The sequence below is a fragment of the Polypterus senegalus genome, chromosome 4 (assembly GCF_016835505.1).
Source record: "Polypterus senegalus isolate Bchr_013 chromosome 4, ASM1683550v1, whole genome shotgun sequence".
Taxonomy (NCBI): Eukaryota; Metazoa; Chordata; class Cladistia; order Polypteriformes; family Polypteridae; genus Polypterus; species Polypterus senegalus.
In genome coordinates this window covers 251,059,418-251,072,335 of record NC_053157.1, presented here as the reverse complement: position 1 = coordinate 251,072,335, position 12,918 = coordinate 251,059,418, and positions in this window count along the sequence as shown.

Sequence of the window (12,918 nt, the reverse complement as noted above, 5' to 3'; positions counted from 1 at the left end):
TTTCAGTCAGGTTTTAGAACAAATCACAGCACAGAAACTGCACTCGTTAAAGTAGTAAATGACTTGCGGGTAAATGCAGACAGAGGCCATTTATCTGTTCTCATCCTCTTAGATCTGAGTGCTGCATTTGACACCATTGATCACAACATTCTTAGAAATCGCCTTAGTCAATGGGTGGGCCTCTCTGGCAGTGTCTTAAATTGGTTTGAATCCTACCTGACAGGGAGAAAATATTTTGTTAGTTGTGGGAATTACAACTCAAGACACATGATATCCAATATGGTGTTCCACAAGGCTCTATCCTGGGTCCGCTGTTATTCTCAATCTACATGCTTCCGTTAGGTCAGATTATCTCAGGGCACAACGTGAGCTACCACAGCTATGCTGATGACACACAGCTGTACTTATCAATAGCACCTGATGACCCTGATTCTATTGATTCACTAACACAATGTCTGACTAGTATCTCAGAATGGATGAATAGTAATTTTCTCAAGTTAAATAAAGAGAAAACTGAAATTTTAGTGATCAGCAATAATGGATACAATGAGGCTATTAGAAATAAACTGGATACATTAGGATTAAAAGTCAAGACGGAGGTAAAAAGCTTAGGGGTGATTGTTGACTGTAATCTGAATTTTAAATCACATATTAATCAGATCATTAGGACAGCATTTTTCACTTAAGAAACATAAGTAAAGTTAGACCTCTTATATCACTGAAAGATGCTGAGAAATTAGTTCACGCGTTTGTTTTCAGTCGACTAGATTACTGTAACGCACTCCTCTCAGGACTACCCAAAAAGATATAAATCGTTTGCAACTAGTGCAGAATGCAGCTGCTAGAATCCTAACTAGGAAAAGAAAATCAGAACACATTTCTCCAGTTTTGATGTCACTACACTGGTTACCTGTGTCATTCAGAATTGACTTTAAAATTCTGCTTATGGTTTATAAAGCCTTAAATAATCTCGCCCCATCTTATATATCGGAATGTCTGACACCTTATATTCCAAATCGTAACCTCAGATCCTCAAATGAGTGTCTCCTTAGAATTCCAAGAACAAAACTTAAAAGAAGTGGTGAGGCGGCCTTCTGCTGTTATGCACCTAAAATCTGGAATAGCCTGCCAATAGGAATTCGCCAGGCTGATACAGTAGAGCAGTTTAAAACACTGCTGAAAACACATTACTGTAACATTGCCTTTTATAACTTCATTTTAATCGTAATTTAACTTAATCCTGATACTCTGTATGTTCAATTCATCATAACAACTATTCATGGTGGCTCTAAAATCGGTACTGACCCCTACTCTCTTTTCTGTTTCTTTTTCCGGTTTCTTTGTGGTGGTGGCCTGCGCCACCTCCACCTACTCAAAGCTTCATGATGCTCCAACAATGATGGACGGATTAAAAGGAAGAAGTCTACGTGACCATCATCATCATCAAGCCCTTCCGTGAGAACCCTAAATCCAACGAGGACTGTTTCATTTATGTTAGGTAGAATGTCCAGAGGGGACTGGGGGTCTCATGGTCTGGAATCCCTACAGATTTTATTTTTCTCCAGCCGTCTGGAGTTTTTTTTGTTTTTTCTGTCCCCCCTGGCCATTGAACCTTACTCTTATTCGATGTTAATGTTGATTTATTTTTTTATAATTATGTCTTTCATTTTTCTATTCTTTAATATGTAAAGCACTTTGAGCTACTGTTTGTATGAAAATGTGCTATATAAATAAATGTTGTTGTTGTTCTTTTTTCGATTTGCAGGAGCCAATGTGTGAGATGAAGACACAATAGGGTGCTCTACTCAGGATAGCATAGAGTGTTGAATCTCAGCTCCAAGGCCGTGCTGTGCAGAAGCATCACAAGCTAGGATCAGGGGCAGACTTGGAGTCATAATGCACAAGGACTTCACCACACGTTAGCAACTCTTGACATTCACTAAAAGCATTTTGTTCCTGTTGGTTCCACCTCCAGGACACATTTTCTTTTAATAGTTCATATCCAGGAGCTAGTACTTTACTTTGATTTGGTATACATTTGCCATACTAGTTTACTAGTCCTAAGAATGCTCTCAAGTCCTTCTAACAGATGGAGCTGGAGCTTCCTGTATGGCTTTAACTTTGTCTGCTGTTGATGGATTAATCCCCTTACTGTTTAACATATGACCCCGATACTCAGTTTGCATCTTCCCAAACTCACATTTTATCATTTTCACCCTTATGCCACTCTCCTGGAGATGCCCCAACACCTTCTGAAGGTTAACTAGATGCTCTTTTTCAGTTTTCCCTATAACCACCAAGTCATCCAGATATACCACAACCTTCAGGTCTTTCATGAGATTCTCCATTATCCTTTGAATAATTGAAGGTGCAGAACTCACCTCATACGGTCACCTCTTGTAAACAAACAATCCCATGTGCATATTCATGGTTACACAGTTTTCTGACTCTTCCTCCAATAGCCCTTTTTTTTAATGGCTGAGTCTAAGTCCGTTTTTGAGAAGATAGTCCCACTACTAAGCGTGGCCATTAGCTCTTTTATACATGGCAGGGGGTAAATCTCTTTGGTACGTGCCTGATTTGCGGTTAACTTATAGTCTCCGCACAATTGAATTGAATTGTCCTTTTTTAAAATGTGAACCACTGGAGCTGCCCATTTGAGATGTTTTACTGGTGAAATGATGTTGGCTTTCTCTAACCTGTCCAACTCCTCCTCCTCCACTCTCTCCTTCATTTTGGTAGAACTTCAGGGTTTACTATTATCGTAGCCTTAATACCAACTGCTCTTTGGAAACATCTTTATAACATTCCAGCACTGCCTCAGTCGATTCAAGATGTGGTTTATCATTTTGACTTATCATTTTAATTGGCCTCCAATTTCATGTAACTTTGCGGAGCCAGTTTCTCCCACATAAGGCAGGACCCTCACCCCTGACTACAATGAGTGGTAGATTTTCATTTTGTTCCTCATAGTTTACAATTGCATCCCATTTTCCAAGAACAAACATTTTTTCCCCTGTATATGTTTTTAATTTTACATTAGTAACTTCCAAAGTCTTTCCAGGGAACATTTCCTTAAATAACTGATCAGGCATAATTGACACAGCAGCCCCCGTGTCTTTTTCCATATCTATACCCTTACTATCAGTCATAAAGGTTGCTTTGAACGATTGTTTCTCTTGCTCTGCTTGTACTGTGAACATGGGCTACATGGACTTCATTCTCAAGAGGATTCGCCACACAGAAGACATTCACTTCATGATATTCCTGCTCGCTGAACATTTAGAATGCTAAGATAAATGCTTGATATCATTTAATGATGAAATGCATTAAAGTGTGTATTAAACATGGGCAAGGGGGCGCGTTGGATGGTAGATACTGTTCAGTGTTGAGTGTGGTGTCTGAGCACAGAACCCCAGGATGCAAATGTCCATTTTGTGATTGATCTGAAAAGTGGGATGGGAACTTTTTTTTTTTTTATGTACAATGTATCATGGGTCCTTATTGAGTTGAAAAAATTAGAAAATGGAAGAGTAAGCATCTCTGAGGTTTGAGAGAAATAAAAGTTTATTTTTGTTACCTAAAATTTCTGCTGCGCATGTTTTTGGCATGAAAATCCCCGAGAACCACCACCTTCTAGGTGAGTAAGGAAAGACGGAACAGTGGCGACGAGTATCGGATGGGTTTGTTTTGCCAAAATAAATAGAATTGGTTTTACTTGACTTTGTACGATTGAATAGAGACGTCATTTGCTTTTCAACGAGTTAAGTGGATAGGAGCGGATAGAGCAATATGGCATTTGATAAGCCGGAAGATTTTCACTTCCTAAGAAAGTGAGGAAAGTTTCGAAGCCTATTTTGAAAGGCTATAGAGTAATATTTTGAAGCTAATGGTCTTCAATGTATGGATTAAAAGAAGAAAGCGTATTTTTAACAATAGTAAGAAAGAAAGCACATAGTTTGCTAATGGACTTATGTGTGCCATTGAAACCATCCCAAAAAACGTTTCTGGAGCTCGTAAAGCTTTTGAAAAAAACACTACGTGCCAAGATCAAATTTTATCGCTGAGAGATGCAAGTTCCATGCTAGAAATCAACTGGATGGAGAATCAGTGAGTGCGTATGTCGCTGATCTCAGAAAGGTAGCAGCAACCTGCACATTCGGGACTTTTTTGGATGAAGCACTGCGTGATCGATTCATATGTGGTGTTAAAAGCACAGAGCTGAGGGTCAGGTTGTTGAATGCAGCGCACAACAAAGATTTGACTTTAGACCTTCTTGACATGAAGACTAAATGTCCTTGCGATGGCAAGAAAACTATTAACAGCGTACAACTGAGTAATATACAGTACAGACATTGGAAGAATAACAACACTCTCTGAAGCTTGTTGACCAGTGTCAGAGTACACCGGTCATGCAGTCTTCTTTAATTATATATATATAAAAAATCTTTTACATGCACATGCGCACCACCGTGCACCAAAATCACGAGAGCTCTTACCAAAGGGAACACCTCTTTCAATTAAGAGCATTTTACATTTATATGACAACACCCCCACTTGCTCTCACATTGCTATTCATTTTTGACAACAGCCTTCCATAAAAACAGAATAGACTTCTCAATTTTCATACCGATTACATATCCTTTGAACCTTTCCAATCTCATCTTTGTGACAGGTTTTGTCATCATATTAGCAACCATTTCTTCTGTTGGACAGTACTTCAGTGTAATTTTTCCATCATTTAACATTGCTCTGACAAAGTGCTACCTCATGTCCACATGTTTACAACTCTGTCTGCTTACAGGGTTCTTTGCCAGGGCAATTGCACCCTGGTTATCCTCTTGTCACGCACGTGTGAGTAGGGGGCCGCGGACGGACCTAAATGAGATCGTAAAATCATACGCCAGGAGGGAATGGTGGGGTACTAACCTTTCTCTCTTTGTTTCCTGCAGAAAGATGCACCGCCGCCATGAATTTGCTTGCATCAGTTACCGCACTACGCTAATTCCGCCCTTCCTCTGTCTACTCCTTATGACGTCAGCAATCCCACCATCCATCTCGGATCCTACCAAGCATACCTCTCTACTTCCGGCCCCTCCTTCATAAATGTTCCTCCTCCGCCATCTTTGAACTGTCAATTGTGTGCTGATTTCATGTATTGACCTTGACGACAACTTTTGTCATATTTTTCGACTGTTTACAGTATACGGGGCCGGAAACCCCAAACCTTTATGCTTATTGTCTGTTTCTTTTACACCTCATAAATGTCCACTGGTCCATGCTGAATGTCACTATCTATTCCCTTTAAGAGCTGTATGAGATACACACCCTCCTGTACTGTGGCAGTAAGTGCCATATACTCAGCTTCACATGTAGATCATGCCACAGTGGACTGCTTCTTTGTTTTCCATGAAATTAAAGCCCCCATTTTATTTAGACTGAAACAGTAGCCAGTCATGCTGCGTCTATCATCTGCATCAGTTGCCCAATCTGCATCACTATAGGCTTGTAATTTTAATTGATCTTCACATTTTCTTTCACATACAGCATAGTCAGCAGTTCCTTTTAAATATCTTAACACATGTTTTGCTGTCACCCACTGTTGGGTATTTGGTTTGGACAAGTGCTGTGATGGCTTACTGATGACAGAACTTAAGTCTGGTCTAGTATATGTTATTAAATCGATCAAACTGCCAACTAGTTCTCTAAACCTTTTGGGATCAACGGACTTATCCTACTCCAAGTTATAATTCAGCTTCTGCTCACAAGGTGTTGCTCTTGTTTAACATTCTGTCAAGTCAAACCTTTCCAGAATTTTCTTATTATACCCCTCTTGGTCCATTTTTATAAAATCATCACCTTGCTCAAAGTTTATTCCTAAGAAATGTTTCAGTTTTCCCAGGTTTTTCATTCTAAACTTCTCAGTTAGCATTTCTTTTTAATTTTTCATTACCTCTTCATCACTTGCAGCTAGTATCAAATCATCAGCCCAAATAATGATTGTTATTTTGTCATATTCAGTTTCTTTGGTATACACACAATGGTCAGCCGGATTTTGTTTGAATCCATTTTTACACAAGTGATCGTGTAACATTTTGTACCAATTCCTGCCTGACTGTTTTAATGATTTTACTAAAAACTCGACTTGATGTTTTCTTGGAGGAAACAAGTGGATAGGACTGGCGAGCTTTGTTGGGCTGAATGGCCTGTTCTCGTCTAGAGTGTTCTAATGTTCTAATAAAAGAAGAATGGAGCATATACGCTGTTTTAATTAAGGAATCTGGTCAGCAGGTTCAAAACGTGCTGCAAAGTGAACTTTGAAAATAAAATGTTATTCTTCTCCAGAGTTTTCATTGGACAGACAGAGCATTTTGCAGTGTGGGCACGGCTTGTCTCGGGGGGATGTGCCCACCCCAGACCCCCCGTGGATATGCCTCCGCTTCACAGTCTATCGGTGCATGCAAGTATGCAGTTTTTACATCCATCTGATGTAACAACATACCATTCTGTTCAGTTATTTGGATCAAAACTCTTATGCTTGTCATATTTGCAGTTGGAGAAAAAGTCTCTTTATAATCTCCTCCTGCCACCTGACTGTATCCTTTAGCTACACACCTCACTTTGTACATCTCAGAACCATGAGGATTGTTCTTAATGGCAGATACCCATTGACCCATTGCATTGTTACCCTCAGGTAAGGTGGTTAACGTGAAAGACTTTTCTTTCAAGGAGTTCATTTCTTCTTTCATTGCATTCTTCCACTCACTGGATTGACTAGAATTTACGGCTTCTGTAAGTGTTTGTGGCACCTTACTTATACTATTGTAACAATAATCAATATTAACTGTTGGGTGGTCATTGTTATCTATATCAAATACATAATCATCCAAGTGCGCTGGCTTCCTATCCTCTCTGCTGGGATAGCGTGTACCTGGATAGTCTTGGTTATCTGCTCCAGTTTGATTTCCATGAACTCTTCATCAGTAATGTCAGAACTACTAATAATTCTGCTAATCTGCCTAGTATTACCCCTCCTCAGGTCATAATCATCACTGTCATCAGTCTGTTCCCGGTCGGTTTGTGTGCTCTGCTCTATCCTACCCTTCTCAATTTATTTCACTAGTCTATGCTTTAGGACCCTGCCAGTATCTGGATAGTAGATGATGTAGGCTCAGCTATACTTGTCACAGCCAACAGAAACACTTTGTCTCACACCTACTGTCTAACTTCTTCTTGTCTTGTTTGTATGCATAGGACACTGACCCAGACGTATGCATCCCAGAAACATTAGGCCTTTTCCATGTCAACAGAAAGTATGGTATCTGTTTGGTGCGACTGTAGCACCTGCTCCTGATTATCACTGCTGTTGGCATCGCATACGTCCATAGCTCTTTGGGGAGGTTACTCTCAATGCACAGGCACCTGGCCATGTCACATAGTGTCCTCCGCTGTCATTCAGCAGGACTATTCTGGTCAGGTGAGTAAGGTGAAGAAGCTTTATGCCTGATACCATTTTTGGTCAGCAGTGATTTGAAGCTTTCTGACCTAAATTCTGTACCATTGTCCGACCACCCGCACACATTTGATTTTCCCATAAGGGAAACTGCCAGCAATAAACTTCTCCAAAGCTACCATGGTACCACTTTTATACTTTAAAAAATAGATAAATATTACACTGGAAAAGTCATCAGTGAATACCATCAGATATTTATACCCCCCTTTGATCCTGGGTCAATTGGACCTGCTAAATCTGCGTGAATTAATTCAAGTACTTCTTTGACTCTTTTGTCAGGACATCTGATTTTACCCTGGGTTCATTTTCCCTGAGTACAAACTTCACAGGTAAGACTGGTCTTATCACCTTTACCTTTGATTTTTAACCCGTCAACAGCATGTTGTAGCTTCAATATGTCATCATAATTACAATAGCCAAGAATTTCATGCCATGTCTGCACAGCTTGACAACTTTTACAACTGTCATCGTTTCCATCACGGTATACCGTGTTTAACTTTAGAACATTAGAACATTTGAACACTCTAGACGAGAACAGGCCATTCAGCCCAACAAAGCTCGCCAGTCCTATCCACTTGTTTCCTCCAAGAAAACATCAAGTCGAGTTTTGAAAGTCCCTAACGTCTTACTGTCTACCACACTACTTGGTATCTTATTCCAAGTGTCTATCGTTCTTTGTATAAAGAAAAACTTCCTACTGTTTGTGTGAAATTTACCCTTAACAAGTTTCCAGCTGTGTCCCCATGTTCTTGATGAACTCATTTTAAAATAACAGTCTTGATCCACTGGACTAATTCCCTTCATAATTTTTAACACTTCAATCATGTCACCTCTTAATCTTCTTTGGCTTAAACTGTAAAGGCTCAGCTCTTTTAATCTTTCCTCATAATTCAACCCCTGTAGACCTGGAATCAGCCTAGTCGCTCTTCTCTGACCTTTTCTAGTGCTGCTATGTCCTTTTTGTAGCCTGGAGACCAAAACTGCACACAGGACTCAAGATGAGGCCTCACCAGTGCATTATAAAGGTTGAGCATAACCTCCTTGGACTTGTACTCCACAGATCAAGACGCTATATAACCTGGCAGTCTGTTAGCCTTCTTAATGGCTTCTGAACACTGTGGGGAAGTTGATAGCTTAGAGTCCACTATGACTCCTAAATCCTTCTCATAAGGTGTACTCTCGATTTTCCAACCGCCAATTGTGTATTCAAACCTAATATTTTTACTTTCTATGTGTAATACTATACATTTACTGACATTAAATTTCATCTGCCACAAATCTGCCCAAGCCTATCTGCTATCCAAGTCCATCTGTAATGACATAACGGATTCCAAATTATCTGCTAATCCACCTATCTTGGTATCATCTGCAAATTTAACCAGCTTGTTACTTATATCCCTATCTAAATCATTTATATATATTAAAAATAGCAGCGGCCCTAACACTGACCCCTGCTGGTCACCACTCTTAACATCGGCCAGTTCTGATGAGGTTCTTTAAGAAGAACAGTCTGTTATATTCTTTGATGTCAAATGAATGACCGTCTTTGAGCTGAATTAAATCTCTGTCTTGCTGGAAGATCATGCTTGCTCTGCTGGCCATCGCTGTTTTCTCTGAGAAAATGTCCTATGGGTACGAGGGAATGTACAGCACTTCTCTGAGTATCGCTGTGCACTGTCGTCCTCTGCTGTCAATCAGCTCCACTACCGCATCTCCTCTCCGTTGCGCGATTCCTTTGGTTTTGGTTGCATCAGCAGCTCCATGGAATGCCTCCCTTGCTGGAACTTGTGATCAAATGTCTTCAACCTTTTGACATCTGTAATGATATGGGATGTTGCTCTTGTGTCGACCATCAAGCCTTTTAGGTTCAGCCTTGGCTGGCTCAGGTTTTCACTTGTTTTGAAAGCATAAGTGTGTTTGGTGTCCTCCTTAGCCATCTGCTTTGCATTGTCATTGTCCTGCCATCTCCTTCGGCACATTGCATGTTTGTGCGTGTTACTTTTGCAATAGCTGCACCACTGGGTCTGCCCAGAATGCTTTTTTAGACATACTCTGTCTATATGTCCTTCCTGACCACAACTATAGCATATAATAACAACAACAACAACATTTATTTCTATAGCACATTTTCATACAAACAGTAGCTCAAAGTGCTTTACATAATAAAGAATAGAAAAATAAAAGACACAATAAGAAAACAAAATAAATCAACATTAATTAACATTGAATAAGAGTAAGGTCCAATGGCCGGGGGGACAGAAAAAACAAAAAAACTCCAGACGGCTGGAGAAAAAAATAAAATCTGCCGAGTCCCCTCTGGACATTCTACCTAACATAAATGAAACAGTCCTCTTTGTATTTAGGGTTCTCACGGAAGGGCTTGATGATGATGGTCACGTAGACTTCTGCCTTTTAATCTGTCCATCATTGTTGGAGCATCATGATGCTTTGAGTAGGTGGAGGTGGCGCAGGCCACCATCACAAAGAAACCGGAAAAAGAAACAAAAAAAGAGAGTAGGGGTCAGTACGGATTTTAGAGCCACCATGAGTAGTTATTATGAGGAAATTGAACAAACTAATAGCATACATAAAACATACATAATATCCGCCCGGCTTTGTGCTGATGCGCTGCTGTGCCTGTCTGTTATCTGTACTCTCATCTGACGCACAAACACTGTACAGTATTTCTCTGTGTCTTCGTAACTTCTCAATTTTACTTTAAAGTCTGCAAAGGTCATAGTCGCATCGCTACGTGTCACATACACAGTAAACGGCTTAAATGTTTCTGGAAGGCCCTTCAAAATCATTGCTGTCAGGAGATCGTCACTTAATGTTTCCCACGCACTTCTTAGCACTGCAATGGCGTCCTCTGCGCATATTACATAATCGGTCATGCTTTCTTCATGTGCCTCCTGTAATGAGGTCGACTCAGTGTACAAACTAATTATTCGTGGCTCGCCCTTACCAGCGTAACAGTCTCTTAAGATATTTAGTGGTTTTCTGCCGTCATTAGCAGCTTCTCGCATAATAAGGGAGAGGCTCTTATCTTCTAGAAACGGTATTAATTCAGCACAGGCCTCACCATTTCTTTCAGCGTCTTCCTCTATGTCTTTATCTTCACTTGGCTCGTACAGCATCGTCTCTTTTAACCCTTGATAGCCCAAAAATTTTGTTTCCCACAGTTCATAGTTCTTCTCTTCTCCATCGAACACTAACCTACTCCATCGGTTACCCTGTTCTCTCTTTTTAATTCCAGTAGCCCGTGTGTCTGCAGTACCCGCCATGCCGTCTGACTCGAAATTTCTTGCCAATTAACTCACGCGTGTCCTGAACCCATAACTTGTTGATATGTAGACTAAATGTTCTTGTGATGGCAAGAAAACTATTAACAGCGTACGCTTGGGTAATATACTGACATCTGAAAAATAACAACACTCTCTGAAGCTTCATGACCAGCGTAAAATCCACCAGTCATGCAGTCTCCTTTTATTACAAAAAAAAAATCTTTTACATGCACACCACAACCACGCGAGCACTTAAGAAGGGAACACATCTTTCAATTGAGAGCATTTTACATTTATATGTCAACACCCAGTCGGCAGTTCATGTATGTAAAATCTGTCGGTAGATTAAATGTTAAATGTGTCTTCTCATTTCTGATCGCTATACGGCACTTCCATCTTGGGACAATTCGCTAGTAATCTCTCTTCGATCGCGGGGTTGTGTTCCAGAACCCCCGAGATAGATGAAAATCAGCGAAGTAGAAACCATATGTTTGTATAGTTATTTTTGTATATTTTAAGCCCTTATAAACTCTCCCACACTGTTAACATTATTAGAGCCCTCTAGACATGAAATAACACCCTTTAGTCAAAAGTTTAAACTGTGCTCCATGACAAGACAGAGATGACAGTTCTTTCTCACAATTAAAAGAATGCAAACATATCTTCCTCTTCAAAGAATGCGTGTCAGGAGCAGAGAATGTCAGAGAGAGAGACAGCGAGAGAAAAGCAAACAATCAAAAAATCAATACGTGCTTTTGGGCTTTTAAGTATGCCGAAGCACCACGATAAAGCAGTATTTTGTAGAGGAGTCTCCATATCCACCAGGCAAACAGCCCCTCTGCTCACACCCCCTCCATCAGGCAGAGAGAGTGAGAAAGATAGAAAAAAGCAAACAATCAAGCACCGCGCGGAAAGCACATCGTATATCATTGAGGAGTTTTATTTAATATGCAATACATGCTCTGATTGGGTAGCTTCTAAGCCATCCGCCAATAGCGTCCCTTGTATGAAATCAACTGGGCAAACAAACTGAGCAAGCAAGTACCATAAATTAAAAGACACATTGTCCTCAGAAATCCACAAACCAGCAAAAAATCTGTGATATATATTTAGATATGTTTACATTTAAAATCCGAGATGGAGTGAAGCTGTGTAAGTCGAAGCACGATATAGCGAGGGATCACTGTAGACAGTTTCAGCTGCAGAAGAAAATCAATACATACAGACACCCTCCACTGGAATGCCTCGATTTAAGCAATAAAACACAGAAACACAGGCAGGAGAAAGCGTCAATCGATAATCTTTATCTAAATCTCTGAGAGGTAACAAGTGTATTACATGTTAGCCACATGTTAGTCACATTGCTACAAAGTAAGAAATGTCCTTAGGATACATTTATACAATTCATTGATTAGGTCACTTTTCTTTAAAAGGAATTCATTACAAATTCATAAAACTTCTAACACGATTGGTTACACCCAGTCACTAACAGGACATGGCAGGTGTTGATACCTTAGATGAAAACAACTTGAATGATAGTCCTGTTTGTTTAGGATGTCTCCCTCAAGAAGGAGTAAAAAGAACAATGGCCTATCATTATATATATCCAGAACAGGAAACATATTTTATCATAGTGAATAAAGAAAAATAACAGCGTCAACTTTGTTCACATAAGCTCAGAAGGATATGAGACTCAGACTCATGCCAGGTGCACACATAGAGCAGGCTTCAAATCTTACACAGCCACTCGGCGCCTTCCAAATACGCAGAAGGACAGCGTGAGCCTTTATTGTCGTTGCCGCGGCCTCTTCGTTTCATTGTCTTATCAAAATCAATTATTATCAACAATACAAATCAGCTACAGATCTGGGAATCACTGAATAGTAAAAACGTTCAACAAGGAGTGTCGTGCGCAGATACAAGTCGGCTTTGGTGAAGCGTTTCTTAGCCTGTCTGATATGATCGGCATGGGGTGACGCTGGATTGTTAGATAGATAGATAGATAGATAGATAGATAGATAGATAGATAGATAGATAGATAGATAGATAGATAGATAGATTGATAGATAGATACTTTATTAATCCCAAGGGGAAATTCACATAATTGTTACAATATGTGCT